The 15,783-nt window shown below is 45.5% G+C and overlaps 1 long non-coding RNA gene across 1 annotated transcript; it reads left to right on the top strand.

The window, feature by feature from the left end:
- The first annotated feature begins 13,532 nt into the window (after window positions 1–13,532).
- On the top strand, window positions 13,533–14,110 carry LOC145796504 (uncharacterized). The gene is made up of 3 exons (XR_014336969.1): window positions 13,533–13,631; window positions 13,760–13,921; window positions 14,015–14,110. It is a non-coding gene; the product is annotated as an uncharacterized LOC145796504 (long non-coding RNA).
- Window positions 14,111–15,783: the final 1,673 nt, after the last annotated feature.

Consider the following 15,783-nt stretch of genomic DNA (forward strand, 5'->3'; position numbering starts at 1 on the left):
GAAAATACCAAAGACTTGCTATTCTGCCAGAAAAACAGCATATGAGCACTATTTATAGAGATTGAGAAAGAGCAATGCATGACAGCTGGACAGCGTTGACTGACCTCATGTTTAGGCCCAGCCGTGCCTATTTGGGACCGACCATGTCTAAATAAGGGCCCAGATTAGTGCAACTTCAGAAATGGCTGCCCTTTGTCCTGGTGTACAACGGTTGTGTTTTAAGTCTTCTTTTTCTTGTACCAAATGTTTTTTAGTATTTTTGAGTTGTTTTCATTTTGTTTTCCTGTTATAGAGTTGTATTTTACATTTTGTCTGGTTGTGGGTTGCTATCTCACTCAAGAATGAATGCAAGAGCAGATATTCATTGTTTTAAGTCTTGTGTCAAATTACCATACAAAGGTTACGCCATTCACCACATACCATTCATCCCTTATGCAAAGAGATCATTCAAAATTTTGTCTTTTAGAAACTAGCGGGTCCAACCCCAATCATCATTTTACAAAGCAGCAAAACAAAAGAAAATCCTTCAAAAACAAAAGGGTCTATCTGAAGCTAGTCTTTTAACTAGAAAGAAAAACAAACACAAAAACATAAATTCATCATCATCATCAATAACCCATCCTCACTCTCTTCCTTCTCAGTTGCGGAGCAGGTGCATCGCGGTCATCACTGGGGTAACTGGACTGTATGTCAACTGCCTCCTCCTCCTCCTCCTCCTCCTCCTCAAAAGTAATGTACTCCTTGAAGGACTCCTTGGGAGGTGAGAGCTTCTCACTCTACCTCTCCCTTGGTCTGCTCCTTCTTCGCCTCTCACTAGGCCCCGTCTCCGTCTCCTAGTTGGAGGAGGTCCTACAGGTGCAACTGGTGCTGGCTCAAGCTGGAGAGAGAGAGAGAGAGAGAGAGAGAGTACAGATATCGGAAGAGGCCAATAAAGTTATGAGCAAGACTGTCATGACTGTAAACTAAAGATCAAAACTATACCTCAATTCCATGAGTGGCCAGAGCAGTCTGTCTCCTCCGCACCATCAGAAGCAGTCCGTCAATCGTCCAGAGGAGGTCATCAGCATATACTGCGGGTACCTGCAAAGAGGAAGAGGATTTGAGAATAATGGAAAGAAATAACAGAGGGCAGTGAAAACATAAAGTAACACAATGGGCAGAAACAAGAAGAAGTGTGTACTTGCTCGACACTGGGAGCCATTACCAATCTGCGAACCCCCTCCTCAATGTGCCCAAGGGGGATCTTCTCAATCACCCCGTTTGGCGGAATGTATACGACCTCAGTCGGAATCACAGGAAACCCAGGACCAGAAGCGGCAGCAGGAGTGCCTCTACCAGCAGCAACAATAACCTTTAGAATAGCACGGGCCATGCCATGGGTAAGAGGCGTCGTCACCCGAGTCTGCAAAAAAGTGGTGAAGTTGTCGTGCTCATGATATCGATCACCATCCTCTCCCATCATCAGGAAATCAATCTGAGAACCATCATAAAGATCATCTACTACCCTTATGTTCGGGAGAAAAGGATGTTGGATATCAGGATCAGCTACGCCTCGTGTCTGATGGATGAACTGCTTTCCCAAGTAATATGTCTTGCCGAAGGGGCCCTCAAACAGAATTCGCATGGTGGAGACGTGCCATGCAGCAACGTAGGTTATCCTTGCTGCTTGAGGGTTTCCGGCCCAGGGCTGCTAGTCAACCTGTGGAAGCAAATGTCAGATGTCAAGGATCTAAGTAGTAGGGAAACACAATATGGAAACAACAGTATAAAAAGCAACAACATAAGAATAACAGTGCAGTACAAAAACAGTGCAGCGAAAATAGTGCAGTATGGAAATAGTACAGTATGAGAATAATAGCAGTATGGAAACAGTAGTATGGAAATGTAAAGACTAGTATTTTGTTACCTGATCCGCGGTGATGGTGTCAAAGAAACAGTGAAAGTAAGGGAAGTCTCGGTCTACACGGCGACATCGCTCGAATCGAGAGTTGTAGTATTGGGAACGGGGTACTGACAATTCATTTGGCCTCACTGGGGCCAGAGCTAGAGAGGTGAAATATGTGTATACCTATAGCTACAAGTAGAAAAAGATGAATGAAGTAAATGAGCAGATAAATAGGAAATGCAAAGCAAAGATAAGCAAAAAATGCAAAATTGAACAGAATGTAAAGCTGCACAGGAAAAGTAAGTGTGTGGTGTACCTCCCAAACTCTCCAGTAGCCACCTAGTGAATCTACCTTGCGGCGGGATACGGAGCTCATAGTGTAGTACAAGGTGGCCAGGCCGGCGCCACCCTAGTCATACTCTCTCACCTATGGTAGGTGCACCAGTTACCCTAGAAAATATAACCCCATGGTATTTTCCTTGTTCACAAACGAGGGTAGTGCTGAGGAGATACATAAGGAAGCCGCTTGTGTACTAGGCCACCTCATCTAAAGTAGCGGGCTGAAAATCAGAGAAGTGGTCAAAAAACTAAATATACCATACCATCCCACGGCTAGTGGTGTCTGGGATTGCCCCGAGGAGCTGACGTGGTGTGGCTCTCCACTTTATCATATGAGGATCACATGGGATCGGGCCGCCAACCATGACCTGCGAGCCAGGGAGCATTACGAAATCGTATGGGGTCAGAGTTAGCTCCCCGATCGATGAGAAGTGGAACAAGTTTGTAGTGTCCTACCATCTCTCTACCAGGGCCCCGTATAGCAGTGACTCAGCCCTCATCTATATGAGCCCTGAATAGAAGGGCCCAAACCTGGTAGCATCAACTAGTGTGCAGACTTCTACGAGAAGCCTCTCATACCAGCACTGAGGGCCGGATATGGATCCATAGCCACCAATCCTCCTAGCTATCACTTGTAAATGGGAAGTATATGTAACATTAATGAGTGGTCTGCTTATGAGATTCAACATATGTACAAACATAGGGAAATTTTCTTACCATGGCGCCATCGGCAGGCAAGTGCTTCGTGGGCTCTCGTAGCAGGATGTCCTCATCTATCCCTGGGATGAGGCCTTCGAATCTCAAAATATCGCCTGGGGACGGAGCATGTGTACGTGGTCAGTAGGTGGCCGCATCAAGTGGCCTATCAATGAGGGGAGGCAATGTGAGAACGTCCTCTGCCTCTATATTCGCACCCAAGATGGCCCAAATACCAATGGCAGGGTCTGGGATGAGAACCTTGTCACTAGCCATAGACAGAAAGGGAAAAAACTGAAGAAAAAGTGAGGGGATGAGTGAAAATGGATAAAAACCCCCAAAATCCAAACCCTAAGAGAGAGAAAGTAAAGAGGAGGCAGAAAATCAAAGGAGCAAACAAGAACGATGTGGGAAAATGTGAGAGAAATCAAAGGAAAACTGAAACTCCACTAAATCAAGATTTGTTCGGTTCAAAATATAGAGGAGGTAAAGGGGTTTCAGAGAAAAAATTGCAAGGGTTGTTGGGTAACTCAAGGAAAGGGGAAATCTAGGGAGAAAGGCAAGTTAGAGAGAGAGGAGAGGGAGTTTCGGATTTGAATGTGTGAGAAAATAAGGGTTGAGTTGGTTTAAAACAACCACGGCTCGTGGAATGCCCGAAACAGCCCCTGCTGCTATCGTGACCTAGCCGACTTTATTGAAGCCCAGTCGTGCTTCATCGAGGCCCAACTGACTCTCGGTTTGAATTCAATTAGTTTTTATATTTTACTTTATTTCTTGTATTTTAGAGTTTCAATCTGAAAAATAAATAAAAGAAAATTAAAAAAACAGAGAAGAAGCAAAGAAAAAAAGTGAGTGGAAAAATATAAAAAGAAGAAGGAAAGGAAAAGAGAGGAATTTTGTTCATTATGTTTTGTTTTATTGTGTGAATGCATAATTGTATTTATTTGATTCTGAATTCATTTTGTTTAAACTCATTTGTATAGCTCATAGTTCAAACTCATAATTTGATTTGTTTTGTTTAAAACTTTTAATTTGTTTAAACTGCCTGGAAGTTTATAAATTATTTTGCCTGAATTGTAATTTGTTTTGTTATTCCATAAATAAACGATTGTTGTATGTACAGTTCATTCAGAGGAGTTCCAGACAAAATCGTTAGTGCCACAGTAAAATCATCATTCGTTTTACCATCAAATTGGAACACGGTGTGTTCAAATTAAAGCCCATTTTCAATACATGGGCAAATTGGCTTTCTTTTTTTTTTTTTTTTTTGGCTACAAAATTGGCTTGCACTTTACTACATTGCTTTGCTTGTTTTGATTTTATGTCTCTTTGTGTAGAATTCGTGTTCATTTCTTCGCCACTTCGCTAATTCACGTTTATGCGTTGTGTCTTGACTTAAGTTATCTCCATGGGCCTTATGGCTATATTTTCGAGGCCTTTCCGGGAATGAGACAATTTCGCTTCAGAGTTTGCTTATTTCTAAATTTGGCTGCTTATGCATTATTCTGATCTCCTCCTCTCGAGTGCGACGCGTAAGGATTGTTTATCTCTATTAAAAACATCAGGTGTGCCTGGTGTTCACACCATCCTCCTCCTCTCACGTGAGATGCGTTAGGATTGTCCAAATTTGTTAAAAATAGCAGGTGTGCCTGTTTGTTCACACGACTTCTTCTCCTATCGCATGCGACGTATTAGGATTGTTTACCATGGTTAAAAATAGCAGGTGCGCCTATTTGTTCACACCACTTCTCCTCCTATCTCATGCAACGCGTTAGGATTGTTTAACCTGGTTAGAAACAACAGGTGTGCCTGTTTGTTCACACCACCTTTCCTCCTCTCCCGTGTGATGCATGAGGATTGTTTGCCTTGGTTAAAAACATTGGGCTTGTCCCGGAGTTCACACCACTTTTCCTCCTCTCGTGTGCGACGTGTAAGGATTTTTTATCTCGGTTAAAAACAACGGTGCGCCTGCTTGTTCACACCACCTTCCCTCCTCTCCCGTGTGATATTTGAGGATTGTTTGGTTAAAAACAGCAAGTGTGCCTGTTTGTTTACACCGTTTTTTCTCTTTTCGCGTGATACGCGTTAAAATCTCTGGTTACTCGGTTAAAACTTCAAGTCTACCTGAGGTTTACACCACCCTCTACCCTCTATGTGTGAAACGTGGTTTGACAGTGAGCGTTTTGCCTATTCTACGTGTAACTGTAGACAGGCCCGCGGGGGACCTCGCTACAGCTTGGACTCGATTTGTAGTCACGGTTCTAAGTCTGAACCAAAGAGTCCAAATTCGGAAAATTGTTTTGAGAAAAAAGATTTTTGAAAGAAGTGCCAAACATGGACTGCTTTGCCAGATACAGAGTCGCCACCTAAATATTTTATTTTGGGAAATTTAGGAAACCCTGACTCGGTGCCAAAAGGCCACGTGTCCGTCATCACCAAAGTTGCCTCGGCTCGGGAACTTGGGTACGATTGGGGAAGGTCACTTCGTGAGCACCCCCGCTCGCCCGGTCATAGACCGGCCTCTACTAACCATGATATCAATTTTTGAAAACTTTGTGTGTTCTTATTCCGGTTTATTAGCCTAGGTTACTATGTGATGCGCACAGCATACAAGTATAGACTGGGTCGCCTGAATTGGAACAAAACATTTCATGTTTGTTTTTTTGAAAGATGGTTTGCTACTCGCAAGTAGGCTTAAAATGCAGATTTTGCCACCCTCGGGTGGGCTTAGAAAAGATGGTTTTGCCACTATCTAGTGGGCTTAAAACAAATAGTTGATGATTTATTCAAATTCAAGTAACCCAACCTTCACCCACAGGCATTCAGGCAGTTATATCATATAAGCACATAGCCTCATGGAAAACATGCTATTCATGGCAGTCACTCACACGCATGCAAGGATGCTAAAGCATAAAGCTTACCGAGTACTCCAAGCCAAAACAGAAACTCATTAGAAATCATGCATGAATCCTAAGTATACAGAAATGCCTAATGCAACACATGCAAAATGCAACTATAGCAGGCTCGGCTATTCTAAACATGGCATATGAGATGCTACAACTATCATGTATTCAATTTTAGAATTGAAAAATACAATGCAGTTAGTATGATGCGCCGAGCCCGGTGCATGTAACACAGATGAATGATGCAAACATGCTGTCATACTGTATGCTAATTTAAACATGCCCTAATCTAACCATCAAAAGCGGATAAATAAAAGGGAGAAAGACGTGGGGTTGGAAGACATACAACACACACACGCACACTTATTACAGTTGTGCCCTCGTGCAGAGGGTCCGAATAAATAATACAGTCCGAATATTACAGTCCCGAATAAAAGAATATTACAGTCCAAAATATTATAAAATCCTAATTAATGAATTAACTAAGAAAGCAAATAAAACTGGCGTGCAAGCCAGGGACTACCTTGCTTCTGATGGATGATGCATGTCCGGGTTGTCTTGCGCGGAAATCCACCGGAATGCCCCAATTAGCCTCTGTTTACACCGGTTCTTGAAATGCGTGCCAAGCCCCAAAAAGTTGCTGATTCTTCGTTTTGCTGCAACAGAGAGCAGGAAAGGGGCATAGCAATGTATTTGCACAGATATATGCATGTCTCGATCCTCGTGCGACCAATCACGCATACCGAGGCATGATGGCCGAGGAGCCGAAATGCACAACTCAATATAGGATGAATGCACATGAAACTACAGCTAAAACCTAACTCCACCATGGATAATCCGGAGTGTCGGTGACTGGGGAATTGAGACACATTCCGTCACTCGGAGTACGAAATGCACCTCGTTTCCCGTGCCTGGGCTAACTCTTATTCCGGACATGATGCAATATGCATGATATGCATGAAATGCAACTAAGATACAATCCTAACATATACAATGCTACGGAATGAAATGCCTCGAAATGCGTGCACACGGGCACGCAAACCGAGAAAATGACAGAATGCAATCTAAGATACAACCTAGTATGCACAATGCTATGAAAATGAGATGCCTCGAAGTGCGTGCACACAGGCACTCAAATCGAGAAAATGACAGAATGTAATCTAAGATACAACCTAGTATGTACTATGCTGTGAAAATGAGATGCCTCGAAATGCGTGCACACGGGCACGCAAACCGAGGCGATGGCGGAATGTAATGAAAATGAGATGTCTTGAAATGCGTGCACACGGGCACGCAAACCGAGGCGATGGTGGAATGCAATCTAATGACATGAAAACACGATATGGGCTTATACCAACATGAGTGAGCCTCTGCCACACTCACATAGGATGCCGTCGGATAAAAATAAGGTGCCTCGAAATGCGTGCACACGGGCACGCAAACCGAGGCAATGACAGAATGCGATGCAAATGACATGAAAACATGATATGGGCTTATACCAACATGAGTGAGCCTTAGCCACACTCACATAGGATGCCGGCGGATAAAAAATGAGGTGCCTCGAAATGCGTGCACACGGGCACGCAAACCGAGGCAATGACAGAAGGTGATGTAATGATATGAAAACATGATATGGGCTTATACCAACATGAGTGAGCCTCAGCCACACTCACATAGGATGCCGGCAGATAAAAAATGAGGTGCCTCGAAATGCGTGCACACGGGCACGTAAACCGAGGCAATGACAGCATGTGATGCAATGATCTGAAAACATGATATGGGCTTATACCAACATGAGTGAGCCTCAGCCACACTCACATAGGATGCCGGCGGATAAAAAATGAGGTGGCTCGAAATGCGTGCACACGGGCACGCAAACCGAGGTAATGACAGAATGCGATGCAAATGACATGAAAACATGATAATCATTCTAATGGAATTTCAGCACTAAAATATGGGGGAAAACAGTCCCGAAATGAGGCGAAATGACATGAAATGCATGGAATTATCCCGAAATGGCCTATGGCTATGCCAAACATGCACAATATGGACATGCAATGCAAAGAAAGAAGCTAGAAAGTCCCAAAAAAGGCACTTTCACAGTTATAAACATGGCCAAACAGCAAGCATAGGTATGGCAAAAATGGCATGCAAGAATAGGGGCCAAGAGAGGGGTAATGAAGCAAGTGATATAAGCAAAGCCCAAACTGAAAAATTTCCTTCTACAACATTGAAGAGGGACCAAAAATATGAATATTTACAGCATATGGAAGCCTCAAAATCAGTATACAAATATGCTAAAAAAAGGCACAAGATTGAGCCTCAAAAGGTGCTATAACATGAAGTATACAAAATAATCACCAAAAAGAAAAAAAATGTTAATGAAACATGAAGTATAGGCCAAAATAAGGCCACTTTAAGTTCGGACCAAGGTCCAAAAACAGAATCAAAGGGGGCTGCCAATTTATGCAAAAATGGGGCCAAATAAGGGATATAACTACAAGTGACACATGGAGGCACCAAACAATGTTGAGCCCTTCTTCAATGTTGAATAGGGGCTCAAAATAAGCCTAATATCAGTTTACAACATGCTCAAAAACAGATTGCTCATGGGCCACAAATAGCATGCAAGATTATGACATATAAGAGGGTCAATGAAGCAAGTGTATCATGGAGGGCTCAAACAGGGTTGAGCCCTTAATGAAAAGTGAAGATGAGCTCAAAAGAGGGCCCTTTTCAGTTAGGGCCGGAGCTTGAAACAAAAAGCATAGGGGGCTTACCAATGGATCAAGAAAAAGGGTCAAAGTGAAGAAAAGTTACTCACCCTTGAAGACTAAGACTTTTGTTGCTTCTTGGACCAATTTGCAGCTTCTTTTACCTTTGAGAAACCTTCCTTATTGCTGGAAATGAGGTGGTAGTGGTAGAGCTTGGTGGTGTAGAAGAAATGGTGCTTAGGGACTTAGAGATTTTCAAGGAAATGAGAGGTATAGAGATGGAGTTGTGTATGGAGGCTTGAAGGTGAAGTTTTCTAACCTCAACAAATGATCTAGCTTGCTTGATATATAGGCCAACAAGGGGGTGTAAAGGTGGGGGAAAAGGAGACAAACTTTCCCCCACAAAATATCCCCCGGATAAAGATCTTTTCTGGGGGATAAAGCTCCACAGCTGTAAAGTGCACAGTGTAAGGAGCTCGGCCGGCCCATTACTTTTGCTCCAGGTGGCCGGCCGGCCACACCCCCTAGCCGACCGGCTAGGGGTCAAAAGGGTCAAGTAGATTTTCTGGCCGGCCACCAACTGATGCTGTCCTCCTATGTGTGTACAACACATCCCTGTGGTTAAAAGTCCAAGAAAGTCTGTCCAAGGGGTTCAACATTAGCTCTGAAAGAGGGGGTCAAAAGGGTCAAGTAACATTACTGGCCGGCCACCACTTTTTAGGGTCCTCCCATGTGTGTACATCACAAATATGTGGTTCAAAGTTCAAGAATGTGGGTCCAAGGGGTTCAACATTAGCCCGGAAGTGCGAAAAACGGGCGCCGGAGGGCGTCGGAGGATCTATAACTGGTTGCTGCAACAATTGCTGGCCTCCCACCCTTCAGTGACCTCCCCGGTGATAAAACAGAGGTACCTGCCAAAAATGAACGAAAACCGTTGCAAAACGAATGTTCGGGGACCAAAACACGCAGTTTGGGGTCCCGAAAATGGGTTGTTAAGCACCGAAAGTGGCATTCGGCCACGAAGTGGGTTTCTCAGACCCCAGTGTCCCTCAAAAGGGAGAATAAAGGAAGTATGCCAAAAATCAGAACAAACGGAGATGGTTAGGCGGTCCCGAACCGAGGCACACGGCCTGACGGCTCCGAAAACCGGAAACCGGACTCCGAAATGGGCAAAATGGCCTACGGCCACCAAATGTAGCCTACGGACATTGAGAGATGGTCTACGGGACCTCTCTCTTCCCTCAGGAAAAGAAACAAAGAAAACCGAGCCTGGTTCGCAAACCGAGGCAAAGTACAAAAGAGGGTTCAGAAGTCCGGAGGCAGGGCTCACGGCCGCAACTTTGAAACTTCTGAGCAAGCACATTATGCAACATCACCAAGCGCTCAATCAGTGACGTCTAAGTCTTAAGGTCGGTCAAACATGGGGTGTCTACAGTTGCCCCTCTTTGACAGAACTCGGAAGTCATAAGTGACGGGAGTGAATGTCAAAGCCCAGAGACGACCCATTTTTGACAAGGCCGAAGACTTAGACAAACATACGGGATAAACAGAGATGTGCCCGCAGGCATGCCCGCAGGCAGGGGGCAAAATGCAAATGATAATGCGAGAAGATTTTGAAGATTGGACTTATACGCTACGCGAAGCCGGTTTTGAAAGTTGGACTTATACGCTACGCGAAGCCGGTTTTGAAAGTTGGACTTATACACTACGCGAAGCCGGTTTTGAAAGTTGGACTTATACGCTACGCGAAGCCGGTTATCACTCATGATCATGTGAATGCAGCAAGCTGTAACGAAGTAAGTATTCGCAAATAGATGCAACAGTTTTAAGCAAGTATGCAAAGCAACAACTACATTTCATGCAGTTAAGAATGCGGAGGATTATTCAATCCCCGCCACATCTCACACGGAGAAGATACGATACCTGCGCGATTCGTCTGGTCACACCAGCCTCAATTGAACCGTACATACAATATCGTGCCTGCAAAAGAGAGAAATTGCAACAAGTACAACATGCTACCAACATATATTTAATGTGATTCCGAAAGTTCGACACACGCAGTGCCGGTAAGTGAATGCATCACAATGCAAGAGTGGAACATGCGTGACGACGTATGCTCAAACATAGAGGTATGCCAATATCAAGAAATGTGCACGTTAATGCAGGTATGCTCATGAGAATGCAAGTTATGCGCATGATAGTGCGAAACGAGCATGAATCAGGGTGCCCGTTTGTCATGAAACAACGAGTATGGAAATGCGCGTTTCGGCGAAGGTAACTCGATCACGGCCTCCGATCCGCTTCTCTGAAAGGGCTACAACTCATTCAAAAAGGATACACTTTGATTTTGATGAATGATGATGAGACATATGTCAGAACTTGAAGCTGAAGTCCCGGCGGAGCTATTTCGCGACCGGAAGTGTACTTTTCTTGAACTTTTTCAGGTCCCGGGAACTCCGATCTTCCTCAAAATTTGCAGAGAGCTAGGTGGGCATGTGGGGGACATGGCCGGCCGGTTATATGAGAGAGGGGAGGTGGCCAACCGGTTTTCCATAAAGTAGATAGCTGGCCGGCCAGTTTTCCAAAAAGGAAATGGCTGGCCGGCTAGAAAAGGGGGTCGGCCGGCCATATGCCCAGATCCGAGGGCAGTTTGGTCTTTTTCACCTCCTTTTTGATGCTCCTTCAACCAAGACCTTGAGCCTATAAAAGGCAGCCGAGGCCCCTTCCTTTCTTGCCTCCTACAACACTTTTCTTCTCCAGATCTGAGTTTCCTACGCGTTTTCCAACGCCCCGTGTAAATTATTTTCGCAAAAATATTCAGTTTTAAGCACTTTGAAGCGATTAAATTTCGGTTTCGGAGCTTCTTTTCGCATTTTCGCCACTTGACGTAAGTTTGCCTCAGTATTTGGAAGATTTTCTCGGGAGTTGACTTTCGTTGACTTTTTATTTCCCGAGAGTTGACTTTTGTTGACTTTTTCCAATTTTGGCTCATTTTGCTCATTTTTGCTCCCTTTGCGGATCTTTTGAAAATGGCGGGCAATTCTCCCCACGACGGAGGTTTTCCAGGTGCCGGAGATGATTTCGATCCCATGACTCTACCCCCGAGGACCCGACCTTTTATTCCCGGGAGGTACCGTCCGCCAGCACATGTCCTCCCTCGTGCTGTCTTCCGTCACTTTACTAGCTTTGACGAGCGAGCACCCGGGGATCTGCTTCTCCGAGAGCCGGAGCATCACCTCTCTCATGGGGCTCGAGAGGTATTTTCCTCATTTTCTGTATTTTTTGTACATTTCGCACCTTTGCCATGCTTGAACATGTAGTTTAGCTTATGACATAGTACTTTGTTCGCATCCTGAACATGTAGTTTCAACATTCGAATTTCTGAACACTCGGCTCATTAATTAATTGCGAACGCACAGTACACATTAGTTAAGAGGCGAACACACGGCTCAAACACTGATTTGTCGAACACACAGCCCGAATTCGAAAGTGAACACACAGCCCACACTTTAAATTTTCTGAACACACAGCCCAGATTAGATAGTGAACACACAGCCCACAATTTAACTGAAAGTTGAACACACAGCCCAAACTTCAAATTTTCTGAACACGCAGCCCAGATAGATAGTGAACACGCAGCCCACAATTTAACTGAAAGTTGAACATGCAGCCCAAACTTCAAATTTTCTGAACACGCAGCCCTGATAGATAGTGAACACGCAGCCCACAATTGAACTGAAAGTTGTACACGCAGCCCAAACTTCAAATTTTCTGAACACGCTACCCAGATAGATAGTGAACACGCAGCCCACAATTTAACTGAAAGATGAACACGCAGCCCAAACTTCAAATTTTCTGAACACGCAGCCCAGATGCCCAGATAGATAGTGAACACGCAGCCCACAATTTAACTGAAAGTTGAACACGCAGCCCAAACTTCAAATTTTCTGAACACGCAGCCCAGATAGATAGTGAACACGCAGCCCACAATTTAACTGAAAGTTGAACACGCAGCCCAAACTTCAAATTTTCTGAACACGCAGCCCAGATAGATAGTGAACACGCAGCCCACAATTTAACTGAAAGTTGAACACACAGCCCAAACTTCAAATTTTCTGAACACGCAGCCCTGATAGATAGTGAACACGCAGCCCACAATTTAACTGAAAGTTGAACACGCAGCCCAAACTTCAAATTTTCTGAACACGCAGCCCAGATAGAAAGTGAACACGCAGCCCACAATTTAACTGAAAGTTGAACACGCAGCCCAAACTTCAAATTTTCTGAACACGCAGCCCTGATAGATAGTGAACACGCAGCCCACAATAGAATTTGCATGTAGCTTATTTCACTTCATCGGCATTCAGCCCATTTCATCTCATTGGCACACAGCCCATCTCATTTCATTATTGACACATGTATTCATTCTGAATGCAGGTTGGTTCCCGCAGTGTGCGGGGGTATGGTTCCCCCATCGCGCGGGACTGGTATGCTGAGCTCCCGGAGGGCATCCGAGACTTGGTAGATTTGGCAGGATTCGGGCCCTTCTGCGTCGGGTTGTCACGTTGTCCTGCCAGGAGGACACTGATGGCAGCCTTGGTAGAGAGATGGTGGGACACCACCAACTCCTTTCATTTCTCTGCTACCGGGGACATGACCATGACGCCCCTAGACTTTGCTGTGTTGACTGGCTTAGACATAGGAGGTTGGTCCATCCCCTATGATGAGGATATGGGTGAGTGGGAGGCCGCCTGGATGATTCTGTTGGGGGCTCGCCCGCCTGTTGACAGGGTTTCTGGGAGAGTCCGATACACTTGGTTCTCTTCCCACTTCCGACGGGCGGAGATGGTGCCCGAGACTCCCGAGGAGACGGAGCAGTATGCCCGTGGTTTCCTTATGTTCCTCTTGAGGACTACCCTGTTCGCCGACAGAGGGAACACAGTCGGGCTATACCTGCTGAGCGCTCTGGTTGACCTATCACAGGTCCATCAATATGACTGGGGTGGCGCCGGCCTGGCTACCCTTTACTTTTATATGAGCGCGACCTCCCGCGGGCGGGGCGATTTACTTGGTGGCTACTGGAGAGCCTGGGAGGTACTTTTCTGTCCTCTTGATTTACATTTCTGCTCTTCATTACTTGTACATTGCACACACGGCGCACTTTTACAGTCTGTATTTTGCTCTCAGCATTTCGTACATACATTCTGCACTGCTTTTCTCAGCTATGGGTCTATGTATACTTCCCATCATTAGCCCCAGAGCTGGAGGTGGCAGGGATTCCCATGACCCCATATTCATTGGTGTTCGAGGGTCCGCACCGGCCGAGACCTCGAGAGACCCTCCTTTACCTGCGACAGTACTTTGACACTGTGCGACATTCAGAGGTACCTCAGAACTTTCAGTTTCTTTCATTCTCATCTTTGATTTGCTCTGTATATTCTTGATTTCTGATTGGTTTATGCATTTATCATCCGCAGATCACATGGCAGCCTTGGGCGCCCCTGGGTGATGGTCTCCGACTTCAGTATACCGGAGCGTCGGACATTTCCAGTATAGGGTCCTGCTCGAAGGGCCGGTTGGCAGGGTATGGTTCCTGGGGGAGCGCTTTCTGCGCCAGGTATGGGGGTATCTTTCTCAGGATCCTCCCGCAGTACCTCCAGCCAGTATGCGGACTGCTGACAGACTCTCTTATTCGGAGGTAGTCGGCGCCATGCTGGGTAGTGATGCTTTACTACATATTAAGGAGGGGGACTATGCCACTTACCGTCACATATACTTGATGCCTCCATTGACGGGAGCTCGTATCCCGATGATGAGGCCTGCCGGTATGTCATCCTCGGGCCAGGCTCGGGCTCGGGCTGCAGACGCCCCTTCTACTAGCAGGGCTGGTACATCTAGAGGTGGGAGTAGACCGGTTCCTCCGGCTCCGTCGACTTATCCTCATCCTGGATGGCCAGATATGCCGACTGAGTTGATGGCGTGGCAGTATGGGGCTATCTCTCCGACCCCGATTCCGCTAGAGCCTCCGATGCCCAGTGATCAATATGCCATTGATCCTGACTCACCGCTGGTATGCTCCACTGTTTTTCATTCATCATTCAGATGTTTAGACATTCTTTTGTTCACTGATGGTTATGAATTCATTCTTTTTGCAGCCACCGCGAGGGTACATGGAGGAGATGGTTGGACTGGTGGCCACACTCGAGGGCATGGTCCTGCGTAGGGAGGCACAGTTGTCTGTCGCAGGCATTCAGGTACCCTTCAGTTTTCTGGCATTTATCATACTTCTGATGACATGCTGATTTCTACTGCATCGATAGACTATTTGTGTAGAGCACATCTGACACACACCCCACTCGTATTCTGTATTTACATGCACCTACTTCACGTAGCCTTTGCTTGTATCTGCATCTGATGTATATATTTGGACTGATGCATTTGAATTGAACTCTTTGTTTTCAGATGCCTTCATGGTCCGGTCAGCCGCAGGCTAGGCCACCTGGGCCTCCTTGGGGAGCTGGGCCATCTGGGTCTTTTCATGGAGTTGGGTCACCCGGGCCTTTTCAGGGGGCGGGGTCATCTCGGCCTTCCCGAGGAGCCGGGCCATCTAGACCTTTTCGAGGAGCTCGAGGAGGGCCTGTCCGCAGACGCAGGGCTCACGTTGTGGAGGTGGAGCCTGATGACAGTTTTATTTTTTGTAAAACTTGTACCTTTGTTTGTTGTAAAGCATGATGGAATGAAATAGCTTTTGAAAAGGTGTTTGTATTTTAAACTTTTAGCATCGTATCGCATCAATTTATTTCGCACAAAAATGAAATTGAATGGTAATGCGCATTGTGTAATCACCAAGTCAGGTAGTGAACCGACGCAACAAACTAAGCAACTCAACTTACTAAGATATAACAGGACCTTAGGAAGTTCACAACTCGATAAGCAAAATGCAACAACGTTGACAACGCAAATAAACAAGACTTTAAATGAAGATTGCTTAAACAGAGCGCAATGACACAAAAACACGAAACACGTCCGCTCGACAAACAACTCGATAAGCAAAACAACAACTCGATAATCAAAACAACAACTCAATAAACAAAACGACAACAGAGTGTACTTCGGACGATCTGGGCACCGGAACGCATCCGAAACGGAGGGAGATGAAGGCCTTTGACTCTCCCGTTGCATGGAAATGCTTGGAACTCTCCCTCGAAGGGTAAAACAGGGCCATGGAGATACACTGCAGCATTGC

The sequence above is a fragment of the Camellia sinensis genome, chromosome 8, assembly GCF_055761805.1.
Source record: "Camellia sinensis isolate YWXY chromosome 8, ASM5576180v1, whole genome shotgun sequence".
NCBI classification, from domain to species: domain Eukaryota; kingdom Viridiplantae; phylum Streptophyta; class Magnoliopsida; order Ericales; family Theaceae; genus Camellia; species Camellia sinensis.